This window comes from Myotis daubentonii, chromosome X (genome assembly GCF_963259705.1).
Source record: "Myotis daubentonii chromosome X, mMyoDau2.1, whole genome shotgun sequence".
Taxonomy (NCBI): domain Eukaryota; kingdom Metazoa; phylum Chordata; class Mammalia; order Chiroptera; family Vespertilionidae; genus Myotis; species Myotis daubentonii.
This window is the reverse complement of record NC_081861.1, coordinates 30,235,208-30,258,835: the sequence shown is the minus strand read 5'-3', so window position 1 is coordinate 30,258,835 and position 23,628 is coordinate 30,235,208. Positions and strand designations below refer to the sequence as shown.

Sequence of the window (23,628 nt, the reverse complement as noted above, 5' to 3'; positions counted from 1 at the left end):
GAGACTTGACTACGGTGAACAAACAATACAGTGTACAGTTGATGTGTTGTAAAATTGTGCACCTGAAACCTATATAATTATTAACCAGTGTCACCTCAATAAATTCAATAAAAAGGAAAAAAGAATGAAGGGTGTTAGCCAGAGTTGCCAACTGCACAGGAAATTTGCCACCTGAAACCAAGTTTAACATGGAGCTTCCAAACACATGCCTAATTCTCCCAGTTGTACTCCCTCTAACTCTGACCCATTCCCCAGAATTCCCTCCTGTGTTCTTTTAGTGTCAATTTCCATTTAGGTCTGAAGAATGATAAAAGGATTTATATCATCATCCTTTCTCTTTGGCTAGAAGGGAATAATAAAAGAATAGCTTTACTTTAAGATATGTTAAAGTATAAGGATATCATCTTAGATAAGGATAAATTCTAATTACATGATATCTGAGATAATATATCCATTACCAGCTTTCTAAAAGTCTCATAAACAGGTCATAACAATATCTGCCCTATCTCTGGCACATTTGGTTGACAGTGTGCTCAGATATTCATTGTCAAATGCTGAAGAGTTGTCTATGGTGTGAGCATCCAGTCATTTCCCCAGAACATGAGGATAGTCACTAATAAATTCAGATCTAAGAATGACTGGTTTAAGAATATTACCTGAAGAGGTTTTAGAAGACGTTTTACCAGAGAACTAATATGAGCTATGCATTTCTCTGGGTTCATCTGAAGAAATGATAATGGGAGAACATATTTGCCAATGTTATCTCCGATAAGGGTTTAATCTCCAACATTTACAGGGAGCTCATACAACTTAACAAAAGAAGATAAACAACCCAATCAAAAAATGGGCAAATGACCTAAATACACACTTTTCGAAAGAGGACATTCAAAAAGCCAAAAGACATATGAAAACATGTTCAAAGTCACTAATCATCTGAGAGATGCAAATCAAAACAACAATGAGGTACCACCTCACACAGAATGGCTATCATGAACAAATCACCAAAGACAAGTGCTGGAGAGGATGCAGAGAAAAAGGAACCCTCCTTCACTGCTGGTGGGAATGCAGACTGGTACAGCCACTGTGAGGAACAGTATGGAGTTTCCTCAAAAAATTAAAAATGGAACTCCCATTGACCTAGTGATCCCACTTCTAGGAATATATCCCAAGAAAACAGAAACACCAATCAGAAAGGAAATATGTACCCCTATGTTCATAGCACCACAATGTACAATAGCCAAGATTTGGAAACAGCCTAAATTCCCATCAGCAGCTGAGTGGATTAGAAAACTGTGGTACATGTACACAATGAAATACTATGCTTCTATAAAAAAAGAAGCAATTCTTACCATTTGCAGCAGCATGGATGGAACTGGAGAGCATTATGCTAAGTGAAATAAGCCAGTCAATGAAAGAAAAATACCATATGATCTCACTTGTTTATGGATAATAAAGACCATTATAAACTGATGAACAAAAATAGATACAGAGGCAGAGTAGCATGGAACAGACTCTCAAACTACAGCAGGAAGTCTGGGGAGGGTTGCGGGGGGGGGGGGAGGTAAGAGATCAACCAAAGGACTTGTATGCATGCATATAAACATAACCAATGGATGCAAGACACTGGGAGGGGGGTGAGGGTATGTGCTGGGGGGGGGTGGTAGGGGAGGCTGGGGGAAGGTCAACTGGAAAAAAAGACATGTACTATTATTTGTAATACTTTAAGCAATAAAAAAATAAAAGTAAATAAATTAAAAAAGATAATGTAGTTTTAAACAGTATTCCCTTCTTCAGTGGTACAGAAAGTGTTTTTTCCCCCCTTTTGCCTAAAGAGAAACCATTATAATTGAGAAACCATTTGTGAATTTACAAAGATGGGAAAACAGGAAGGGAAAGGGAGGAAAGGGAAGGGAGGGGAGGGAAGGAGAGGGGAGGGGAGGGGGGAAAAAGATGTGAAACTGTGTTAGCCTATATATTTTTTTCTGTTGATGTGGATAAAATACTCAAATTTTAAAACATACAGCACCTCACATTTACGGCCAGTGTATTTAAAATGCACATACTTTTATGAAAACAATCATACACTTTTTGCACAGAATATTAAAAACAACTAGCTTGGTTTAGAAGGAAAATATTCCAATTAACCTTTTGATTGGACATTTTACTTCCCAATAACTTCACAAGGCTCTCTCTTCACTCATATTGAATCATAAATTAATCAAACTACTAATGCTTCTTTATATATCTGTAAAATTAATCTGGAAAGCACTCACATATTAAAATAAATGTTGGTTTTAAAACAGCTTGAAAAAATCTCTAGAGTTCTATAAATAACACATTTCTTAGTAAATGAATGAATGTAGTCTTCCTGACTAGTAGCTTAAGTCAAATTTACCCTGGATCCATCAAGTGAGGGTCAGTCTGTAAGGTGTAAGGGGGAAAAAATGCTCAGATTATTGAATCAGCCTGAATAACCTATGAGTTCGACCTCTGCCACTCATTAGATGTGAGACCCTAGGCTAGTTACTTATCCTCTGAGTCTCAGTTTTCTTACCTATGAAATGGAGATCATAATGTCACTGACCTTACACAGGGTTGTTATAAAGATAAACTGACTAAGTATATGTTAAACCACCGTGTACATGTTTTATTCCACATCCCCTGTGAGTCAATAATCAACAACTATACTGAAACTGTAAAACCATGAAGAAATTAAACATGTGTTCACTATTACCATACAAACAAAATTTAGTCATAAAAGCCACCTAGATGGATTTGACATTGCTCATTAGGTCACTCTGGAATTGAGGCATGGCAAGGAGAAAATGTCACTATTTTTTAAACATAAACACTTTTATTAGCATAGACCAGTTCTTCCCAGATATAGTAATTCCTATAGCATAATAAAATCCAACATTTTTCACTGCCAGAAATTTCAACAAGTAACACAGGTCCATGAGAAACCTCTACTTATTGAACACAGCAATATTTTCCATGAAAATATATCTATTTACTTTTATAGTGGAGAAAAAGAGTCATTCTCTGGTTTTAATCCAAAGACAAAAACCACAACAACTTCTCACTTTAAAAATGTACACAGACAGATCTTCTAGAGCCAAGCATGCACTGGAGTATGGGAAAAACACCCAACAAGCACAACTCTTCAACACTTAGTGAAACAAACCATCCGCGACCCAAAGAAGAAACTGGAGCTATAAATTCAAATAAATGGGCTGCAGGGAGTCTACACAAACCTGCTGTTGCTTTAATTGCAGACAATTCAATTCAGCAGCTGTTGGTCCAGGCACTAAGGTTCACTGTATGCTCTTCAGCGTAACCTTGAAATACTGTCACTCACTCACTTCTCCACATCATCTGCATGCTGTCCAATTAATGAGGAGCGAAATCAACTGTCAAACCACGCATCAAACAGAACATGATCTTTAAGCTCTTAAGAACAGGAGCACAATATTTTAAGGATAATAAAGCAAGAATGGAGGTGAAAGTCCTTCACAATAAATTTGAGTAAAACTTATTAAAACATGTGATTGTAGGAACTAAGCTTCTGCTCTGTTCAGCAAGAAAGTGAAACTTTCTCAAGGTGGTTTTTTTGTTTTGTTTTTTTTTTGTTTTGTTTTTTTCATTTGGAAGGATCCTTTCTGTCTAATGCTATATGTATAAGAAACCCTTTAAACAACATTTACCAAAACCTGATCAGTCTTCAATTTCTTCATTATTATGGACCAGTATATTTCTAAAAGCTTAAGAAATACTGGAACACTTCTGGTTCAATGGTATTTTACAATACAAATGATTTTGAGCTGGCATTTTACCCTTGCTGTTTCTAGCACTTTTTTTTCTATCAGGAGAAAAAAATAAAAATAATATATAATGTTCATCAATGTGAGTTAAATAATGAAATAAAAATAAATTTACTGAAAAAATGTGTTCTGGAATATTTCCTATTTGAGGTCTCCTTACTCTTAACAAATCAAGACAATCAATTAAGAAATACAGGAGTTGATAAACTCAAAAAAACCCACACACACACAACATTTTAAGTGTTTAAAAATTTCTTTTTTTGCTTCCAAAGCACTGTCTTCTGTGCAAACACCCTAGGCGCTATCACATACTACCAGTTGCAAACATAAGACTTGAGAAATTCAATACAAGAATACAGCAGAGAAGCGTGCACAATTAAAGGATCGGGACTACTATTTTAACAGAAAACCCAGATTTCACACAGCAATCTGCTACAAACATAGCTAGGGGAAAGCATGTTTTATGCAGATATTTTATTTAGCTAATTAGAACCTTATTTGTCCTTCAGTATAGTTGAACTGGAGGCAAAAAAGGAGAGGAATGCACTTTTAAACAAAAGGTAAATTTCAGATTAAATAAAACATACTATACCTGTATATTGTACCAGGAACATCGTGATACTCTTCAGGGAACTGTTTCACGTTGTATCCTACCGTGAGTTATTCTCCCTTTCCCCTCTTCTCTCCACAAAAAGAAAAGCCAAAGCACCCCAAACCCTCACTACATACTACCCCTAAACCCAATTGAGGGGAAAAAAATAGCTAAAATTCAGCTCAGATCCGATGCTTCTGTTTAGCTCAGCTCCAGCCGAGCAACTGAGCTCTAGCAACGGAGCATAGGGAGGTGGATTCTGATGCCGGTAGCACTTCCATCCACTTCACTTACACAAAAGCAGGCAGTGGAAAATCCAGGAGCCTTGAAGACAAGGGCTGGAACGGGCTTTTATGAATTGCTATTACTGCATGTGTCACCATCCATCTCCACTGACGGACACTTATAGGCTGAATTGGGAGTGGAGGGGGTGGGGTGTAAGAGGTTGGAGAGCAGGTGGAGAAGCAATTAGCAGTATGTTCATTGGAGAATTTGTTCAGGATTTCATACATCAGTGCCTAAAGAAACAGCATGCAGTTGACAAATCAGAACTTTACGATTTGCATGCCTTAGAAGAAATCTTAGCTCGCAGCACCAAACAAAATAATGCTTGCCCATTCTTATAGAGCATGGAAAGTCACCCCTCTGCTTTCTCTTTCCTCCAGCTACCCTGGTTCCTGAGGAATCAACATTCAAAATGAATATTTGCTAATTTTCCCTAAAGAATTGCATGTAAAAGGCTGGAAGCAAAGGAAGTATAAAGAAATTAAATTCTATTGAACATGACATCTCTTAACAAAAAGGCAAGAAGCTAATTATTTTAAGTCAACTTTTCATCTTTAGTCCAATTCCCCAGGTGCAGCTTTTACACCTATAATCAGTGGATCACAGAACTTTTGTGCATGTATTTAGTACTGAAATACAATCTATGTATACCTAAAAATAGTTCAATTAAAAGTCAAGGTGAAAGCCAAGAGCTATGTACAGGACTCTCCAGGTGACCTTAAGAAGATACTTCACCTGTAAGAGCGTCAGTTTTATTCATCTGCTAAAATGAAGCATATTTTTCTAAACCAATATCAAAATTAATCATGAGTGTGAACAAAAAGGAGATAGAAAGGAAACATCACATAATTGAAGGAATACTTGGACTGAATATCAGGAAACCTGAATTAGGTTCCAGTTCTATAACTTTCTAGCTGTGTTACACTGGATAAGTCACTTAACTTCTCTGAACACAGGTTTCTTATTTATAAGTTGGACAAAATATTACCTCCCCCTACAGCTTCATGGGATCACTATGAAGAGCTAATGAGATTATAGAAATGAAACCCCTTTTGTAAATTATAAAGAGCTATAAAATTATATGGGCTTATTAATATTATACCCCAAAACAAATCTTAACTAAATGACTGAATTGAGCCATCTCTACCACATAAGGAAAATAAAAAGAAAGGATCAGTATAACTTTACAAACATTCTCCAATTTTCCAGTTTTAACATTAGAAGGAAGCACTGTTTAGTCTTAAAATTCCACAGAAGATGTTTTTTGAAAAGAAAAAAAAATCTGATATATAATACATCAAAAGTTTATTAAAGAGGCTGAAGTCATTTGATTCCTTCTTTACTTTCTGAAAAGTTGGTCCATTTGTATTTATATGATTATTATGTTCCATCTAAAATGCAACTCCTGGACAATGTGCCTCTACTTTTCTTAAATCTTTCTTTTAACCTGGTACATCCTCACTGCCCAGTGCGAGGGGAAGAATTCAGGTTGATTAGCTAAATCTAAACACACAATGTAAAAACCCAAAGTCATGCTTTATGAATCTCTAATCTGTCTTGATTTTATATATATACAGTGACCAGCTGGCTTAAGCTGGGACACATTTTTCACACATGAAGTCCTGGGGTGACCACACCTGGGGCACTAAATGATCCAGGCAATGTTTGGGGATGTTTGGTTCAGCCAAATCCCACATGTCCTGATTTCCATCTGTATGGTGGTTACCCAAGTGTGTGCCTGTCTACATGGGCCAAATCTAAAGCAGCCAAAAGAAAGGTGGGAGCTATAGCAGAAATATCAGATGTCACTCCCCTTGGCCCCCTCCCATGCCATCTGTGTCTTCAAACAAATGCCTAGCCCACTTCCTGTGAGAAGAAACAAAACTTTCTAATTGTCCCTTATAATGTCACCACCAATACTAAAAATGACAGTAAAGTCCTTCTCTAAAATATATGTTAAATCAATGGGGAAAATGGATATTATACCAGTAAGTGACAAAGAGTTAGGTGACTGATAGCTAAGAGCAAGTTAGCTATTAAGGGAGGAATGGGAATGAGAGGATTGGAAAGGGAAAAGAGAAATGGAGAGAAGAAAAACAAGGAGAGGGGAGGTGAAGAGAGGAGAAAAAAAATGAATCTAAAGTGAGAACTTCTATTTATAAACAGAAGCAAACACACTTGCTGGAATCATTCAAAATCTCATCTCTTAGACAGTGGTCGCCAACCTTTTGGACCTCACAGACTACCAGTGGTCCGCAGAGCACCAGTTGGCGACCACTACTCCAAAGGTTTCTTTGTGCTTTGAGTTACTAGGAATGGTCCTTTTAACATCAAGCTGCAATTCTACCCTTCCAAATGCTTAGGTAAATATTCAAGAGCTTGAAAAAATCACTGCCATCTCTAGCACCAGAATTTACTTTCCTTTGACACATGGAAAGCCAACCAGGTAGGATACCGTTCCCTAGGGGCTTTATCACTCCAACCCACCACCACAGGCTTACCTGTGGAATGTCTGGCCACAAATAAAGCTGTCAACCCAATTTCAGATTCAGCAAAGGAGGCTTGCCTGATTTTTAAAACCACATTGGAAAGAAAGAAACAGGGGCTGTATTTCAGGACCAGGCTGTTCTGTCTTTCAGCATTGCACCTAAAATGCTTCACATATTTAAGCTTGAAATTCATATTCCCCAAGTTCTTCAAAAGAGGGCCATTCAAAGTAAAGGGGAAAAGACAGGGAAGGTGATTTTTGTTGTCTCCCAGAGTGAAAAGATGAGAATCATATCAAGACTATGCCTGACATTATGTCACAAAAGGCAATGGGGTGGGAGACAGCAGTTTCAACCCAGATTAGCAAGAACAAAAATGAAAGCATCAGAGAATCCTGAAAAAAGAAACACACAAACATATATATCAAAAACCAATACAATGTTTCCATTATCCTGATTTCAAACTGCAGAATGTAAGCACTAATGGTTCCCTAATCAGCTGAGCTCCTTTTCAGCAGCAATCACCAGGCTGACTGATGTTTTCAAGTGAATTCCCATTGTTAAACACCTTGGATTTTGAGTAATTTTGTCAAAAACAAAAATCCCAATGAAAGATTGCATAGATCCAAAAACTTGAACCAAACTGTGAATCTAAACAAAAATAATTTGTTAAACTGCAAACAGAAATGTTAACAGTTTGAAAGCAACAACTAGTGAATCAAATTGAACCAGAACAAAACTTCCTATTTTCTGAACCAATCAAACTTGTACCAAACCCTGCAAGTCTAATAAATTCAAGCTCCTGAGAAGAGCATACACCAAGACTTGTTTTCTCCAGCCTTAGAGCCCTCAAAGGAACCACAGAATGAACACTGGATAAGGAGTTGGGAAAACTGAATTCTCCTGAATTTTTTGCTGTTTGTCCTTAAACAAGTAACTTACTCTTTTAGCCTCATTTTGCTTGCCTTGAAATGGCTGGAATTACCAATATCCCAGGTCTAATAGTCTATGCCAATTGTGAAATTTAGTCTAGTGACAAAATAGATGATGTCACAATTTGGCCCAAATCTCCAAGAGGCAGAGAGATGGACCACCCCAATTCTCCTAAGGGTTCATGTTTCTAGTTTATTTTGAAATAAAGTTCACATAAGAATTAGGCAACTGTCCTTGCTCATCCTTGGGGATAGTCAGCCTAATACTATTTTTCAGAATAATTCTCTTCAAAATAATGTTTCAGGAACAGTTTGTTTTCCTTAAATGAAAGATACAGGTGAGTGGTCTGGTCCTAAAAAGGAAGAAGGAAAAGAAAGTGATCAAGAATATGCTGAGCACCTATTGTATGTCAGACATGGCATGATACTTTATATTTTTTTTAATTAGTCCTCACAACACAGCTATGTGGTAGGTATTATCCTCATTTTATAATTGAAGAAACTGAGACATACATATGTTAAGTGACTGTCTTACAATCACTCAACTGGTAAGTGATGAAACTGGGACTTAAACTCAAGCAATCTGAATCCATTACTATGCCAACATTCTATTGATTACAGTCTCAATGACTAAATTTCTTCTTAAGTCAGTGATTCAATTGGACTTGCTTAGTGAACAAATCAGTGAAAGTTAACTTTCTTGAATTTATACTTGGCTGACAATTATTAAAAAATTTTCTTCTGACAATGTGGGTAAGCCACTGGGCTCTGGAGTCAGACAAACCAGTGTTTCTTGAATACTGGCTTATATGCAAGGTACTTAATCATGCTGTCTCAAGTAGTCTTATCTGGCAAATGGGGAAAGAAGTAGTATCTACCTTATTGAGTTATTGGAAAGCATTAATGATGTGACAGCTGCTAGCACAGTGCCTGGCACAAAATAATTATTCAATCAATGCCTATTAGAACTAACCTTGTATTCATAAGCAACATATCAAGAAATAAAATGTTATAAATAAAAATAAAAATAGGATTCATTGAACTCAAGTACTCTTTCATCTGTAGCACAGATTTGGTTTGAAAGAAGTTTCAGTAGCCCACTCATACCCTCTAAAACTAAGCCTCACCTTGCAGTAGATAAGCATATTCATGAAGTAACATGAATATACTAATTGGTGGTACCTAAGTAGTAGCAGGAATACTTGTCATGAGCTCTGCTGAACAGCAATTGTTCCTAATTTCCTGGAACCTATCCTTTTAAAGAGGTGAGTGAATAAAAATAAAAATTTAAAAAAATGTAGTACATTTATACACTGGAATACTATGCAGCTATAAAAAAGAAGTATCTTACCCTTTGAGACAGCATGGAGGGACCTGAAGAGTATTATGCTAAATGAAACAAGTAAGTCAGAAAAAGACAAGTATCACATGATCTCACTTATATGTGAAATCTTATGAACAAAATAAACTGACAAACAAAATAGATCCAGAGACATGGAAGTATACAACAGACTGAGGATCCTCAGAGGAAATGGTGGGGCAGGGGGAGGGAAGAGATCAACCAAAGAACTTATATGCATATATGAATAACCCATGGACACAGACAATAGTGAGGTGAAGACCTGGGGAGGGAATAGGAGTGAGGAGGAGAGGGGCTAAAGGAGTGGAAAAGGGGGACATCTATAATACTTTCAACAAGAAATATAATCTTTTTTTAAAAAAGAATATCCAGAAAAAAGTTTAAAAAAATAGAGGATTGGAAAGTAGCAGGTAGAAGTACTGCTGAAAGTCCAAGGTGGGCTAAGTAAAGCCCCCTTTTCTCCAGTTCTTCAAGCCCTAGCTCTCTTTCTGCCATCTACTTGTGGCTCTCTTCTCATATACACACCACCTTCCTCAGATTAATCTAGTTTTATTGTGATTCTTCCCCTGGCTCTAGCTCTGTTTCTACTCATCAGCATTAAGTGGTATTTATGGAATTGTGTGTCTGGCACTGTACTAGATGAAATGGAGGAGCATCCAAAAGTTAATCAAAGAGACATGTGTTCTATGGCCAAACACATCTAAGATACACAGGTAGACGAGAATTTTGGCAAGACAGCAAATGCAGGTATAACTGGATGATTTGGTTGATTTCAGAGCACAAAATGGTTTGTTTGTCTAGTTAATGATATGCATACTAAATAAGTATACAGTTTCTGCAACTTAATTTGAAATGCATAAAAGGATGGATAGGTGATAAAGCAAATTAAAAAACTGTTAATTATAGAATCTAAATGGTAGGTATATGGGTGTTGACTGTACAATTCTTTCAACTTTTCCGTATATTTAAAATCTGACATCATAAAATGTTGAAGAAGAAATGAGAGGGGTAAGAGGTACACCTTTTTCAATCTCAAATGTTTCAGAACAAAATAATCATATTTATATAGAGAAAAATAAGTCACATAGGAATAAATGTGTGATACATATAAAGCTCTTGCTGGCGCCAGTTGCATACATGTATTTTGATCTGTCATTGCAGAAAGTGAATTTGGTAGACACTTCTATTACAGAGAAAGGGCAAATAGCGATATTAAAATATTTCTTCTAATTAATTTCCTTTCAATGTGCACGAATCTGTGTACCGGGACACTAGTATGATATAAAACAAATGCATATTGGAGGTACCTATGCCCAAACAAATTGTACTATCGAGCCCAGGGGTGGGCAAACTTTTTGACTCGAGGGCCACAATGGGTTCTTTAACTGGACCGGAGGGCCGGAACAAAAGCATGGATGGAGTGTTTGTGTGAACTAATATAAATTCAAAGTAAACATCATTACATAAAAGAGTACGGTCTTTTTTTTTTTTTTTTTTTTTAGTTTTATTCATTTCAAACGGGCCGGATCTGGCCCACGGGCCGTAGTTTGCCCACGGCTGATCTAGCCAGTTTTAGAACATGTTCTTTCTCTAACTCAGATACCATAAATGGCTTCCCATTATCCATAGGATGAAGGCTCTAGGGAGAGGAAGCTGGGCTTTGCAATGTGACGTCATTACCCCACGCCCACAGCCACCGTTTCCTGGTTGAGCTGGGCTGTGGGATGCATTTTGCACCATAAGATCTTGGCAGTGTTGGCTGCAATTTGGTGGGGTGTTGCTTCGGGGTGGTGGCGTGGCCTGTGTCCCACTTGGGGGAAGCCGAGTGTTGGTTTGTCAGCTCCAGGTCTATGGTGCCATTTATTTTTAAATGCCTAGTGCACATCATTGCAGCTCTTGCATTGAGTGTCTGCCCCCTGGTGGTCAGTGCATGTCATAGTTACTGGTCGGATGGACATTTAGCCTTTTATATATATAGATAGATGGCCAGTGCGCGTCATGGCAGCTCCTGCATTGAGCATCTGCCCCCTGGTGGTCAGTATGCATCATAGCTAGCAGTCAGACAGTCTTTTATATATATAGACTAGAGGCCCAGTGCACAAAAATTTGTGCACTCAGGGGGGGGTCCCTCAGCCGGCCTGCGCCCATTCACAGTCCAGGACCCCTTGGGGGATGTCTACCTGTCAACTTAGGCCCACTCTCTGGGGGATCAGGCCTAAGCCTGCAGTCAGACATCCTTCTGGCAGCCAGGGAGCCCTCGGGGGATGTCCGACTAGAGGCTTAGGCCCCCAAGGGATCAGGTCTAAACCGTTAGTTGGACATTCTTAGTGCTGCCACGGAGGTGGGAGAGGCTCCTGCCACCACCTCTGTGCTGGCCAACCATGAGCCAGCTTCTGGCTGAGTGGCACTCCCCATATGGAAGTGCACTGACCACCAGGGGGCAGCTCCTGCATTGAGCATCTGCCCCCTGGTGGCCAATGCGCATCATAGCAACTGGTCATTCTGCCGTTCAGTCAATGTGCATATTAGCCTTTTATTATTATTATTATATAGGATGTCCCTATTTCCCCCCTTTTGCCCCCTCTACCCAGCTCTTGCCCCCCACTTCTCTCTGGCCATCACCATTCTGATGTCTGTGTCCATGGGTTGTGCATATATTTTCTTTGGCTAATCCCTTCTTTAAATTCACTTCTTTAAATTTTTATTTTCAGATAAGTGCTTATAACTGCACTATTATATATTTTTTATTATATCATTTAGAATTAAGATATTTTTCAATTGAACCCTTGTAAATTTTAGCACAATTTAATAAATTATGCTAGAAGCAATTAGGAGATTTTTCATGTAATGCAGATACATTTCAATTAATATTTTATTAATTTTTAATTTTTTAATATTTTAATTTGAAATAATCTCATACATGTAAAAAAACTATAAAATACTACAGCATATTATATATACCCTTCACCCAATTTCTTAGGTATTAATAATTTAAACATAACCACTATACAACTAACAAAATTTAGAATATATTTTTCTTATAATCTCTTTAATGTTACTTAATCCATTTACTTTGTTTTTGTTAATCTTCACCCAAGGATATTTTTCCATTGAATTTTAGAGAGAGTGAAGGGAAAGGGAGAGACACATTGATTGGTTGCCTCCTGCACATGCTCTGATAGAGACTGGGGATCAAGCCAGCAACTGAGGTACATGCCCTTGACTGGAATCGAACCTGGGACCCTTCAGTCCATGGGCTAATGCTCTATCCACTGAGCAAAACAGGCTGCAGCTTAATTCATTTACTTTTAATCTATATGTGTCTTTATATTTAAAGTGGGTTTTGTTTTTGATTCACCCTCATAATGTCCTTTAATTGGTGCATTTATGCCACTAACTTTCAGAGTGCTTACTGATAGAGTTACTACTATATCAGGCGGCTTCTGGGGCTTCCAGGTCCCGCCCTGCCTTGCCGCCCGATACCCGATCGCATCCCTGGCAGCAAAGCAGGCTGGCTTCTGGGTCTTCTGGGGCTGCCCTGGATGGCAGCACACTGGCAGCTCACACTGTCCCACTCTGCCTGCAGTATGCAAATTAGCCGCCATCTTTGTTGGCAGTTAATTTGCATATCATGCTGATTAGCCGATGGGAGGTGTAGCGAAGGTACGGTCAATTACCATGTTTGTCTATTATTAGATAGGATAGTTCTGTCTCATCTCTATTTCCCATATCTGGGAACCTCTTTAGGGGTTTCCAACATTCTAGATGTTGTGCAATTGTAAAACAGCCACTTCTTGCCATCTTTTCAGCTTCTGTCCTTTTCCTTCCCCAGCTCCCAAAGGGAGCTGACCAGCAATGTTAGCCCTGCTGACTCAGTAAGCAATAAGTAAGCCTCATACAGTTTTTTTTAACTAAGATGCTATGCTCTGAAAGTCTGATTTTCTTCATAATAATCAAGTCCAAAATTCTACTGGGATCACTGCTTTGAGCTTGAAAGAATGAATATTCAGTGAAGCAACATGAAAAGGAGCACAGGAAAGTATGTCCCATCTGTAGAAGGAAACAATTGTTCAAAGTGATCTTTGCATGCTGAAAGAAAAGCAAGCAGAGATGGCATTGCTGAATAGCGTACGACCTCTCAAAGACTGCCAAATTAACAGGTTGACTTTTTCTGTCTCCAGTCTTCTCTCCATAAAGTCCATCCTCCAATCCAATCCTGTTACTCACCCATTTAAAACCCTGTGCTGGATCACCCCTGCCTATAGAATTAAGGCCAAGCTGCTTAACAAGCAGATTTCTTTCATTAAGTGGTCACGGGATACCTTTCCAGATTCTTATTCTCTCCCCTCTCCCACATTCCCAGTGGTTCATACACAATATCTCGCTTTTTCTGAACTATCCATTTTTACATGTGACTGCCTCATTTGTGTTGGTGGTAATCCTTGCCCACCACTTCTTTATCCACCTAGATTCCAGGCAATGCCCAGTCATCCTTTATGTTTCAGCATAGTTAGACTCCAGTCTGTAAATTACCCACACTTAGCAGTAATCCCTCCATAATGATCCCTGGGCACCTTAAACATACCTCTTTCTCTAAGTACTTTCCCCACTGTATATAATTATTAGTTTGGGTGTCTATCTCCCACACCTGACTGTAAGCTACTTAAGGGCAGCCAGGGACTACTTCTACTTCATCACTGTATTCCCAGCACTTAGCATAGGGTCTGGTCCTGTATATGTGCTCAAATGACTTTTGAATAAATGAACTTGAATATCAAGTGCTCCTTGAATTTAAACTCAGCATCTCTTGAAAGGTGAAAATTATATTATGTGACCAAAATAATCCTAGTGAAGTGTGTTTGAGGACTTGACTGAAGAAGAACTGGTAGGAGGCCTATTATGGGGCCTGAGGGATAGTTTCGACCTCAGGCAGCTTTATGGCAGTTGTTGCTGGCTTAAAAGAAGAGCAGCTGGAGCGGATAAAAAGGGACCTTACTGGGGATTTCCCCATCATTATCTTTCACTGTTCATCACTGATACTATATTGTTTATATAACATTCTACACAAAGCGTCTCAACTATTCTGCATTACAGCCAACTGTTCATTTGTGCTCCGCCTACAGATAGGTACCTTTGGAGCAGCCTTGTTAATCAGAAATCACTGGAATTTCTTCAGTTCTTATTCTCACTTATCATTATTATACCAAGGAACAGCATTTTGTGGGTAAGACACCCTTGAAAAGCTGAGCCAAAAGGGGGCAGGGTGGAACTAATAAAAACAATTCTTTGTTTTTTCCTCCTAGATTGCCAATATATTTCACCACACATCCCATCCTACATTGTTTTAAACTATGTGGCAGTAAAGTCAAAAAAGGAAAATGAATAATTTAGCAAAACTTTACACTTTGTAGGCAAGAAAAAGAGGAAGCAACGGGGAAGCCTGGGATATGAATCTATAGACATATGATCAGTCACCACTTCTGGAAAGTAAACATTTTGGCTGTTTTAAACAAATAGCAACAGCAATTAGCTTTATTTGTAGACTAAACTGAGGTGTATGCTGAATTAAAAAAAAAACTGAGTCTGTTTTGATCTTCAAAAATGTCAAACTGGTAAACACTTCACTTTTTTGTACATATAAATCTAAGAGCCAAGTCTAGCTTGAGGAAGATTTAAGACACATAAAATTTGTCTGAGGTGTCTGCCAAATCTCTGTAGCAGAAACAGAAACCCTGGAAAAGCTGACATAGTCATAACTCTCACAACATCATCAGTAGGCTTGTGCAGGGCTGGACACACCAAAAGTCACTGTTCCATCTCTCACACTGTTTGTAAACAGAGAAGTAGATCATTTACTTATCAGCTATCTGGTAGCTCACTTTCTCCTATATATCCCACAGAGAAAAGAGACAGGACAAAAAGAATAAATCCCTCCTGGCACATAACCCAATTTTCACCTGGGTAAATTTTCATTTCTAGAATGGGCCTGGTTGTTAAAAAGTCTTCTTTTTTTATTCATTTCTTTCTTTTGCACACTAATTCTTGTATGTATACTAAATTCATTTCTCTCTTCTCTCTCTCTCTCTCTCTCTCTCTCTCTCTCTCTCTCTCTCTCTCTCTCTCTCTCTCTCTCTCATCATTAAAGGGGGTGTTAGTAAGTATCTAGTACAGTGCCTAACAGAGTGCTTTGAACATGGTAAGCCCACAATAATTCATCAAATGAATTAAAATTCTATCTTTAATTTCTATGTGCAATTTATTTGACCATGAAGTAGGAGAACTATAAATTATTTTTCTAGAGTATTTAAAAGTGACCATTTCTTACAAGGTAATGTTTTATTCAGATGATTCGTGCTTAGGACTTCTGTCCTTTAAAGAGCATCCTTTTTTTCTCAGTGGGTATTGTATTTATAAGGAAAATGTAGGAAAGACCATGCAGCAGGATCCTGAATGACGATATGAAAACTGATACATTTTTGTAGAGAAAATCAAACATCCCATATTTATTTGATTTATGTCATTATGGTAATCCACTACATATGTCTAAGATCACTTAACAATGCACGCATGGGCTGCATTCTGTAAATAGGATTAACAATTGAATTCAACCTAGAACTTCCCTGGGGACAGATTGCTAGAAAATACATCTACATGACATTTAAAAAAATAAATTAACCAATGACATTGGCTCCCATGAGACACATTGTTTCTTGTGCACTCAATTCTTTCATAGATTTCTGTAGCTCTCTGCTGACATCCCCATCCCAAAAGACAGAGAATTTCAAAACAGAAAGAAAAACATAGCATTTGGAGCTATTCCTTCTCTCTTGCATGAAGTGTTATGTGCACAAAGGAAATAACTCTGTACATTAGCACAATGTGAATGGTGACATGGTGAGATCATGTCAGTCTGAACTGTGCTTGTTACACTGTGGTCACATATGACTTGCTCAAGGGAAAGAACAAAGTCTCTTTCCCTGCACAGTGACAAAGACTGGCAGGGGCTGCAGGGAAATAAGGAGAGCTGTGTTATGGCAGATGGTTTGGATTTTTCTCTAAAAAATGTTATATTTTACTTTCCCACTTTTATTTAATTTACCTCATCTGTAAAATAAAGATAACTTTTATGTATTTTTAACACTTTTACTCTAAGGATGAAATGAAGTACTAGTGGATTGCCTGGCACATAACAGTTAACCCATACAATCCACATCGACATTTGGCTAACATTAATTAAACACCTATTATGTGGTGGGCAGTGGCCTAAGACTCTAAGAAAAGGTAAATTATAGGAGGAAGAAGTGATATTGGAGAGAAAAGGAGGGAGCCGATTTTCAAAGGTTTTATAAGCCAGTCTAAGAAGTTTGGACTTTATCTTGAGGACAATGGGCAGCCTTTGAACTATTTTATAGAGCCAAATAGCTTCAGATTTGCAATATACAAAAATCATTCAGTCAGCATTGGTAGAGAATGCACTGCAAGGGAGGCAGGCTAGAGGCAGTAGAAATCCAGACTATAAGTCATGCGAATGTGTGGGCGCAGTACAGTGTCCCAAACTAAGGCAATGATAGTAAGGGTGGACACAGGGAAAATATTTTTAACTAACCTTTAAAAATTAACCAATGTATAATTATAGCAGGTTAGAAAATAAAATTTGCAAAAGGTTAAAAATAGAATTCATATGTAATCTTAAGACTTATAGCAAACTTCTATTAATTTTTTTGTTTCACATTACAGGATTTTTCCTATTTATGCATGCAAAGATGTGTGCATGTATGTACAATGCCCATATGTGTATACGTGATATGTGTGTGTATTTAAACTGGGATCTGACAACTTTATAAATTTTCTCTTAAAATATCATAAACAATTTTCTGCATCATTAAATATTTTTTGTTAACGGCAACTTACATGGGTAATTAGTAATTTATTGTATAGGTGTACTATAATTGATTTCATTCAAACCTCTAGTATTCGATATTTAAAATGTATTTTTTTTCTTTTACTTTTTTGCTATTATAAACTTTTTTGTTTGTTTGTTTTTATTTTTAAAATATCCTGAGAGCTAAATTTTTGGAAAATCATGTCTATTTCCTCAATAAAGAACCCTATAAGTTGAAGTGGTAGGTTGACAGGTATGTTAAATTTCAATTTTTTGACACATATTGACAAATTGCTCTCCAGAAGGACTGTATAAAATTACAGTTCCACTAGCAGTGTCTACAACTAGGAGGAGAACCATTTGAGAGTAATTTCAAGGATGGAGTAAACAGGATTTGGTGGGTGTAGAGGAGTGATGGATCCTTGGCAGAGTATCAGGGCAGGAGCAATGTGTACTCTGTCAAGAGGAGCAGAGAAATGGGCAGACCTAAGGAACAGGCGGCTGGGTGGATAAATGATGAAAAAAAAAAAAGATAACTACAGTAGAATGGGTCAAAAAGTGAAAAAAAAGGGGGAAATCTGTAGTGAAGTTATGCATTCAGGTCACTTTAATTTACTGCTTTATTCAACAAAAGTAGCAAATGCAGCAAACAGCTAATCTTTTTGTAGCACTTGGTACTACAAAGTCCAGAGTTATATTCATGTGAATATGTTGGTCCATTCTTTTCATTCAATAATCATTTATTAGGTAGGTGTCTACCATGTACCAAGTGCTGTTTTGGATGCTATGAGTATGAAGATGAATGAGAGCTGGTCCCTGGTCTCAAGGAGCTCACAGTCTAAGGTGGGGACACAGATATCCACAGCTTGATACACTACAGTGTGGTACAGACTAGGACAGAGGTAAATGCAGGGTCCTATTGAAGCCAGAAGCCTAGCATTGCTTCATGTATGCATGCATGTGTAGTGGAGGAGGCAAGTTGGGGAGTTGCAAGGAAGGCTTAACAGAGGTATTGATAATACGAACTGAGTCTTGAAGGACAAGGAGTTCCTCAGATCACTAAGGGTCACAGATCATACTCATATTCCTTAACAGCATCTCGAATATTTGTACTACCACTCTCAAGGACACTTGAGATGCTTGTGTGCAATCCAAACCCATTTAAGACAATAGTTTCCACTGTTACCTTAATGAATATATGTACACAGCCTGTTTGGGCAATACTATGCTCATCTTAGAATTTGAAAGATAACAAACAAATGGCATACTGACTTTTAAAATCATTTTGATGACACTGATAGAACAATAATATTCATATCTACTAAGTCCTATTAATTCTACCTCCTAAATGGCTCTAAAATCTGTTCCCTCCTCTATGTTGCTCCCTCAGCTCCTGAGCACCAGCCTCCTAAATGGTGCATTCAGTTTTATCTTTTATAAGACACATTAGTAAAATTTAAAATATTTGTGGGAGTACAACATAACCACTGATGGTAGATGCCCTACATTTTGAGAAACACTGGCCTGTGAGAGCACATCCAAACTTCTTAGCCTTGCATTCAAAGTTCTTCACAAAGCAGTCTCAACTTATCTTTCCAGACTTTTCTACCATTATACTTTCCTTTTCCCAAACAATCTGCATCCCGGTCATGCTAAATTCCTCAATATTGAATAGCTATGCACTGCTCTTCTATAACCACATGTTTCTTACCGACTGCTCCCTCTATCTGAAATGCTTCCCCTCCACTCTTCTCTGCCTAGCAAATTCATTATCCTTTGAGACCTGTTATTTCACCTCCTCACAAAAGCCTTCTGTCTGACTCTCTCTTACAGTTAGTCACTCCTTTCTCCATCCTTCCAGAGCACTCCGTACCCATCTCTATTATACTACACACTACATTATCTCAGAATTATGGACCTCTATTTCCCCAACTAAAGCCAGGGAGAGCTCACAGCAATACTTCATGTGGGCAAAGGTCATGGAGGAAACCTAGTGACCCAGGTCACTCAAAAGCAAAAATAAAACAAAGTCAGTCCAGGCCTAAAGAGCTTAGAAGTATGACGTTTTACAAAGTGAATCATCTTATTCAGAAATAGCCAACCTGACTATAGTTTTGGCAGACAAAATTAGCTACGGCTGCAATGGCAGTTAAGCTAATTTGGTTTTGGCAGCTACTTTACAGCAGACACACACTGACATAGAAACTAAGAGTGAATCATTTGAGTTTCTGCCAAGATGATCAACTATAACTCACAATAATCTCTCCTTACCATAAGCAGAAAGTCAAGAATAAAGTGAACAGCATGACCAGCAAACCATGGTAGACAGAGCCAGGGCTCTATAGTCAGATATCTATACACCCAAACCCCAAATCAATTCATTAAAATCTATATGGCTTTAGGTAGTTTGTTTAACTTTGTGTTTTAGTCTCCTCTTTTAGAAAAATGGTAGGAATAGTACCTACTTAATAAGACTATTAAGATAATGCAACAAAATGCTTATGACAGTGCCTGGAACATTATTATGGGCTCAATAAACATCAGTCATTATTGTAACCCAATGAAATGACTACAATTCAGATAATGTGATGCACAGGATAGCAAATGCATTTTTTAAGAAATAAATTTGAGCCCTGGCCAGTGAACTTCAGTTGGTTGAAGCATCGTCCCTTGCACCAAAAGGTGGTGGGTTCGATTCCAGGTCAAGGCATATACCCAGGTTGTGGGTTCGATCCCCACTTGGGGCATGTGGGAGACAACCAATCGATGTTTGACATCAATGTAGTTTCTCTCTCTTTCTTCCCTTCTCTCTCTTACAGTTAGTCACTCCTTCCCTCTCCCTCCCTCTCTCAGAAATTAATTTTAAAAAAGAAATTTGCCACCAGGCTTTAAAACTGACAACTATAGAGTGTAGCTAGCCACAAACAAAACAGTGTATATGACAAAGTTCTTCTGGGGTTTAAACTCACACGTGGAACACACCACCACACTTCTTTGTGTTCTCCAAGAATTGATCTCAAATCAGGTTCCCCTAGGATGAAAAAAAAAACAAAAATCGCCCAATCTTAATATTTTGTCTTTAATTTTATTTGATACAGAATACTATCCAAATCATATGGATGCTTCAAAGTGTCCTATTATTATGACCCCAACCTTTCTAATACCATTTCTTTCCCAATTTATCACTGCTGACATCTTTTTTAAAAAACTAAATTTATTTGGGTGACATTGGTTCACAAAACCACTGTAAAGAGTCTGCTTTGGACCATGGGCACACAATGCAGTGTGCAAATCATGTTTTATTGAGCTGTACACTTGAAACCTGCTGACACCTTTTATTCCATTCAGGTAAGCCCACTTGTCATACAAGTGTTTCCTCTTCTATCTATCCTTCTCAATTCCAATCCTAGTATTATGAGGAAGCATTTTTCTCCCTCCTCTTTGCCCATTTCAAATTTCCTCTGGAGTCCAAGTTAAAATTCACCTTCTTCACAAAGCCTACCAGAATTGATCTGAAGACAGATAAGTTTCAAAACTTCAGCACTTCCAGGGGTTTGGCTTGATACTCCGTAAGTCAGCACCCCCACTCCATCCCATTAGTATACCCTTCCACTAACGGCCTCAGAACTTTTTGTTCACATTGTTATAATAAAATCATTAATAGAGTCTGTTTTGCACAGCCTACTTTATTCTGTAATTGGTGTGCCACATACAAAATTGCCCATATTAGTGCTATCAGTCGTTGCCGTAAATCCCTAAAGTGCTGTTTTAAAAATAGGATGAGAGAAAAAAAAATAGGATGAGAGCATAAGTCGGGGAGGGGAGGTAATGGGGGGATGAGGACACATATGTAATACCTTAATCAAAGAAATTAAAGATTGGATAAATAAATAAAAATAGGTCTACAGAGGGAATGGGGGGGCGGGAAGAGACTAACCAATGAACTTATATACATATATGCATAACCTATGGACATAATAGTTCGGGGAAGGCCTGGGGAGGAGAAGAGAGTGGAGTGCAGGGGGCTATGGGGGGGGGGAGGTGGAGAAGGGGACATCTGTAATACTTTCAACAATAAAGATAAATTTAAAAAATAATAAATATAAATAAATAGGTCTAACTTGCCCTTTACTCTCATCGGAACATTGCACTGAATCTTAAAGACATATCTCAAAAGTGAGATTCCTTCCCTCTTCTGTTCCCTATCCCTTCTGAGAATTGAAAGGAAACCCTTTCTACTGCAGCAAAGATCATGGTTAGGGAAGGGGTGGGTGGCTGGAGGGGACAAAAAAGAGATGGCGACTATCTTTATCTCACCATCAATGAGACAGAAAATGAAAATTTGACAAAAGTAACTTCCTGGGCGTGGCAAGGAATTCCCCTGTCTCCAGAGGAAATGGAAAGTGGGTGCCTTGGAAGGGGTGTGTGCCCAAACCTGAAATGTAAATAGTGCGGTGAAGGCCTGGAAAGGGGGCGGGAGTGGGGAGAAGGGGGTTCATGGGGGGGACATCTGTAATACTTTCAACAATAAAGATAAATTTTGTAAAGATGTAAATTGAGGGAAAAGAGAAAAAAAGATCACCCAACTCTTCCAACCAGTAAGGAGAGTCCAGAGACGCCACCTAAGGAAGACCCTGGTCGAGAACCCTAACTTCAGACTTCTGGGGAGGCACAAGGCAGGATTGCGGGTGTGTGGAAAAGGAAAGAAGGCGAGTTGGAGGGGAAAAAAAGAGAAAAAGAGCGCGCTGCCGTGGCTGGAAGAAATTGGCTTGGAGAGCTCAGAAGCCCACCCTCAATTGGCAGTCCCAACGCCCCCTCCCCCGCGGAGGCGGAGCTGGGCGGAGTTAACCGCTAAGGGCAGTAGCCCCGGAAGCACCCTCTTCCCTAGACTCCCTCAGTCCCACAGTCCCCAGCCACAGCCACTCAGGCGTTCTGCCTCTCTGACCTCCAGCTCCCCGGCTACCGAAGCTACTCCTTATACAGCCGCAGAAAATCGGGCCGGCGGGGCAGCTCCTGGGCGAGAAGTGTCCTCGCCGCGCGTCACACGCCACGCTGCACGCGCCACACAACTGTCTTCTGTGCTCCCCGCCTCGCTCTAGCCGGCTTAGGCCCGACACTGGGGCCCAACGCTGGACTCTCACCTAATATGGCGTCTCCTATTGGTTACTGGTCACCAGGGAAGCGAGCCCCCAGTCGTTGTCCTCATGGGAAATGTAGTTTGAGGTTGCTCGAGGCTCTTAGTCCTGGAGAGAATCCAATACTGGCATTGGTGGAAAGACTTAAATGAAATAGAGGATTGTGGGAGATGGAGTTGAGACAGTAGTTTCTATAAATACCCACAATTCCCATCACCTCCCATCCCCTGGCTGTGATTATGCCCAGAGTTCAGACAGAGAAGAGCATTCTGGGTATTGTAGTTTGTCGTGCACTGGCAAACAAAATCTCCCTTCTTAGATTATGGGGTTGTACTTATGGAGGCATTTGAAGGTTCTAGATTTATTTTGCTGTTGGCTAAGCTATTAGCATTTAGGAGGGAAGTACTTCATATCGTGATTTGAAATTCTTATTAAGTTTTGACTGAGTGACTTATTTTTGCTCTGATAAGCTTACAATTTTAACTGGTCTTGTTCTGTGTGAACCATCTGCATTAGAATCCTTTCAAAGGATCTGATATATATATATATATATATATTCTATTTGGTGGCCATATTTTTTCCTTTGAAATGGTGTTATATATACATAACAAGTATAGAAATGTGACTTAAGCCGGCCCAGAAGAAGCCTATTTAACCCATAATAAAGTCACATTGTTGCCATGAATAACAGTGGCCACATATACTGCTGTAATACAACAATTTAGAACATATAAACAATATAACCTGAATAATAAGAAATAACTACATTTCTTTAAGAAACTATTATTCTTTTTAGTAAAATTATGTTAAATGAAGTGGATAAATAAATAGATGGGGACAACTAAGCACTTTTAAGTGATTTGAATGTTGAGAAAAATGGTTGTTTATTTGGGCTAATTTCACGTCAAACTTTTGACTTTTCTTTGTTAGAGATGAATCCTTATAGCTGAATGGATCATTACAGTTGCTTTAGTACACTTCTACTGATAAGAACAATTGTTTCATTCACAAATTGAATGAAGGGAAAGAAAAATAAATTGCATTCTCCTAAGGTAATTGCATAAAATTTTAAAAAGAGAAGTTAAGGAGAAAGGGGATTTAATAGATTATTTAAAACTGCTTTGTGCAAGGCACT

The 23,628-nt window shown here is 38.5% G+C and overlaps 1 protein-coding gene across 7 annotated transcripts in view; it reads right to left on the bottom strand.

Moving 5' to 3' along the window:
- The window catches only part of ENOX2 (ecto-NOX disulfide-thiol exchanger 2), a 317,249-nt gene extending 294,596 nt beyond the window's left edge, over positions 1-22,653 (bottom strand). For 5 of the 7 annotated variants that reach the window (XM_059680439.1, XM_059680441.1, XM_059680442.1 and 2 more), the window contains exons 1-2: positions 22,304-22,493; positions 20,328-20,389 (exon numbers count right to left, since the gene is read on the bottom strand). The gene's annotated coding sequence lies outside the window, so the exon portion shown is untranslated. The other 2 variants (XM_059680440.1, XM_059680444.1) reach the window with 1 other exon arrangement.
- Between the last annotated feature and the right edge of the window lie 975 nt (positions 22,654-23,628).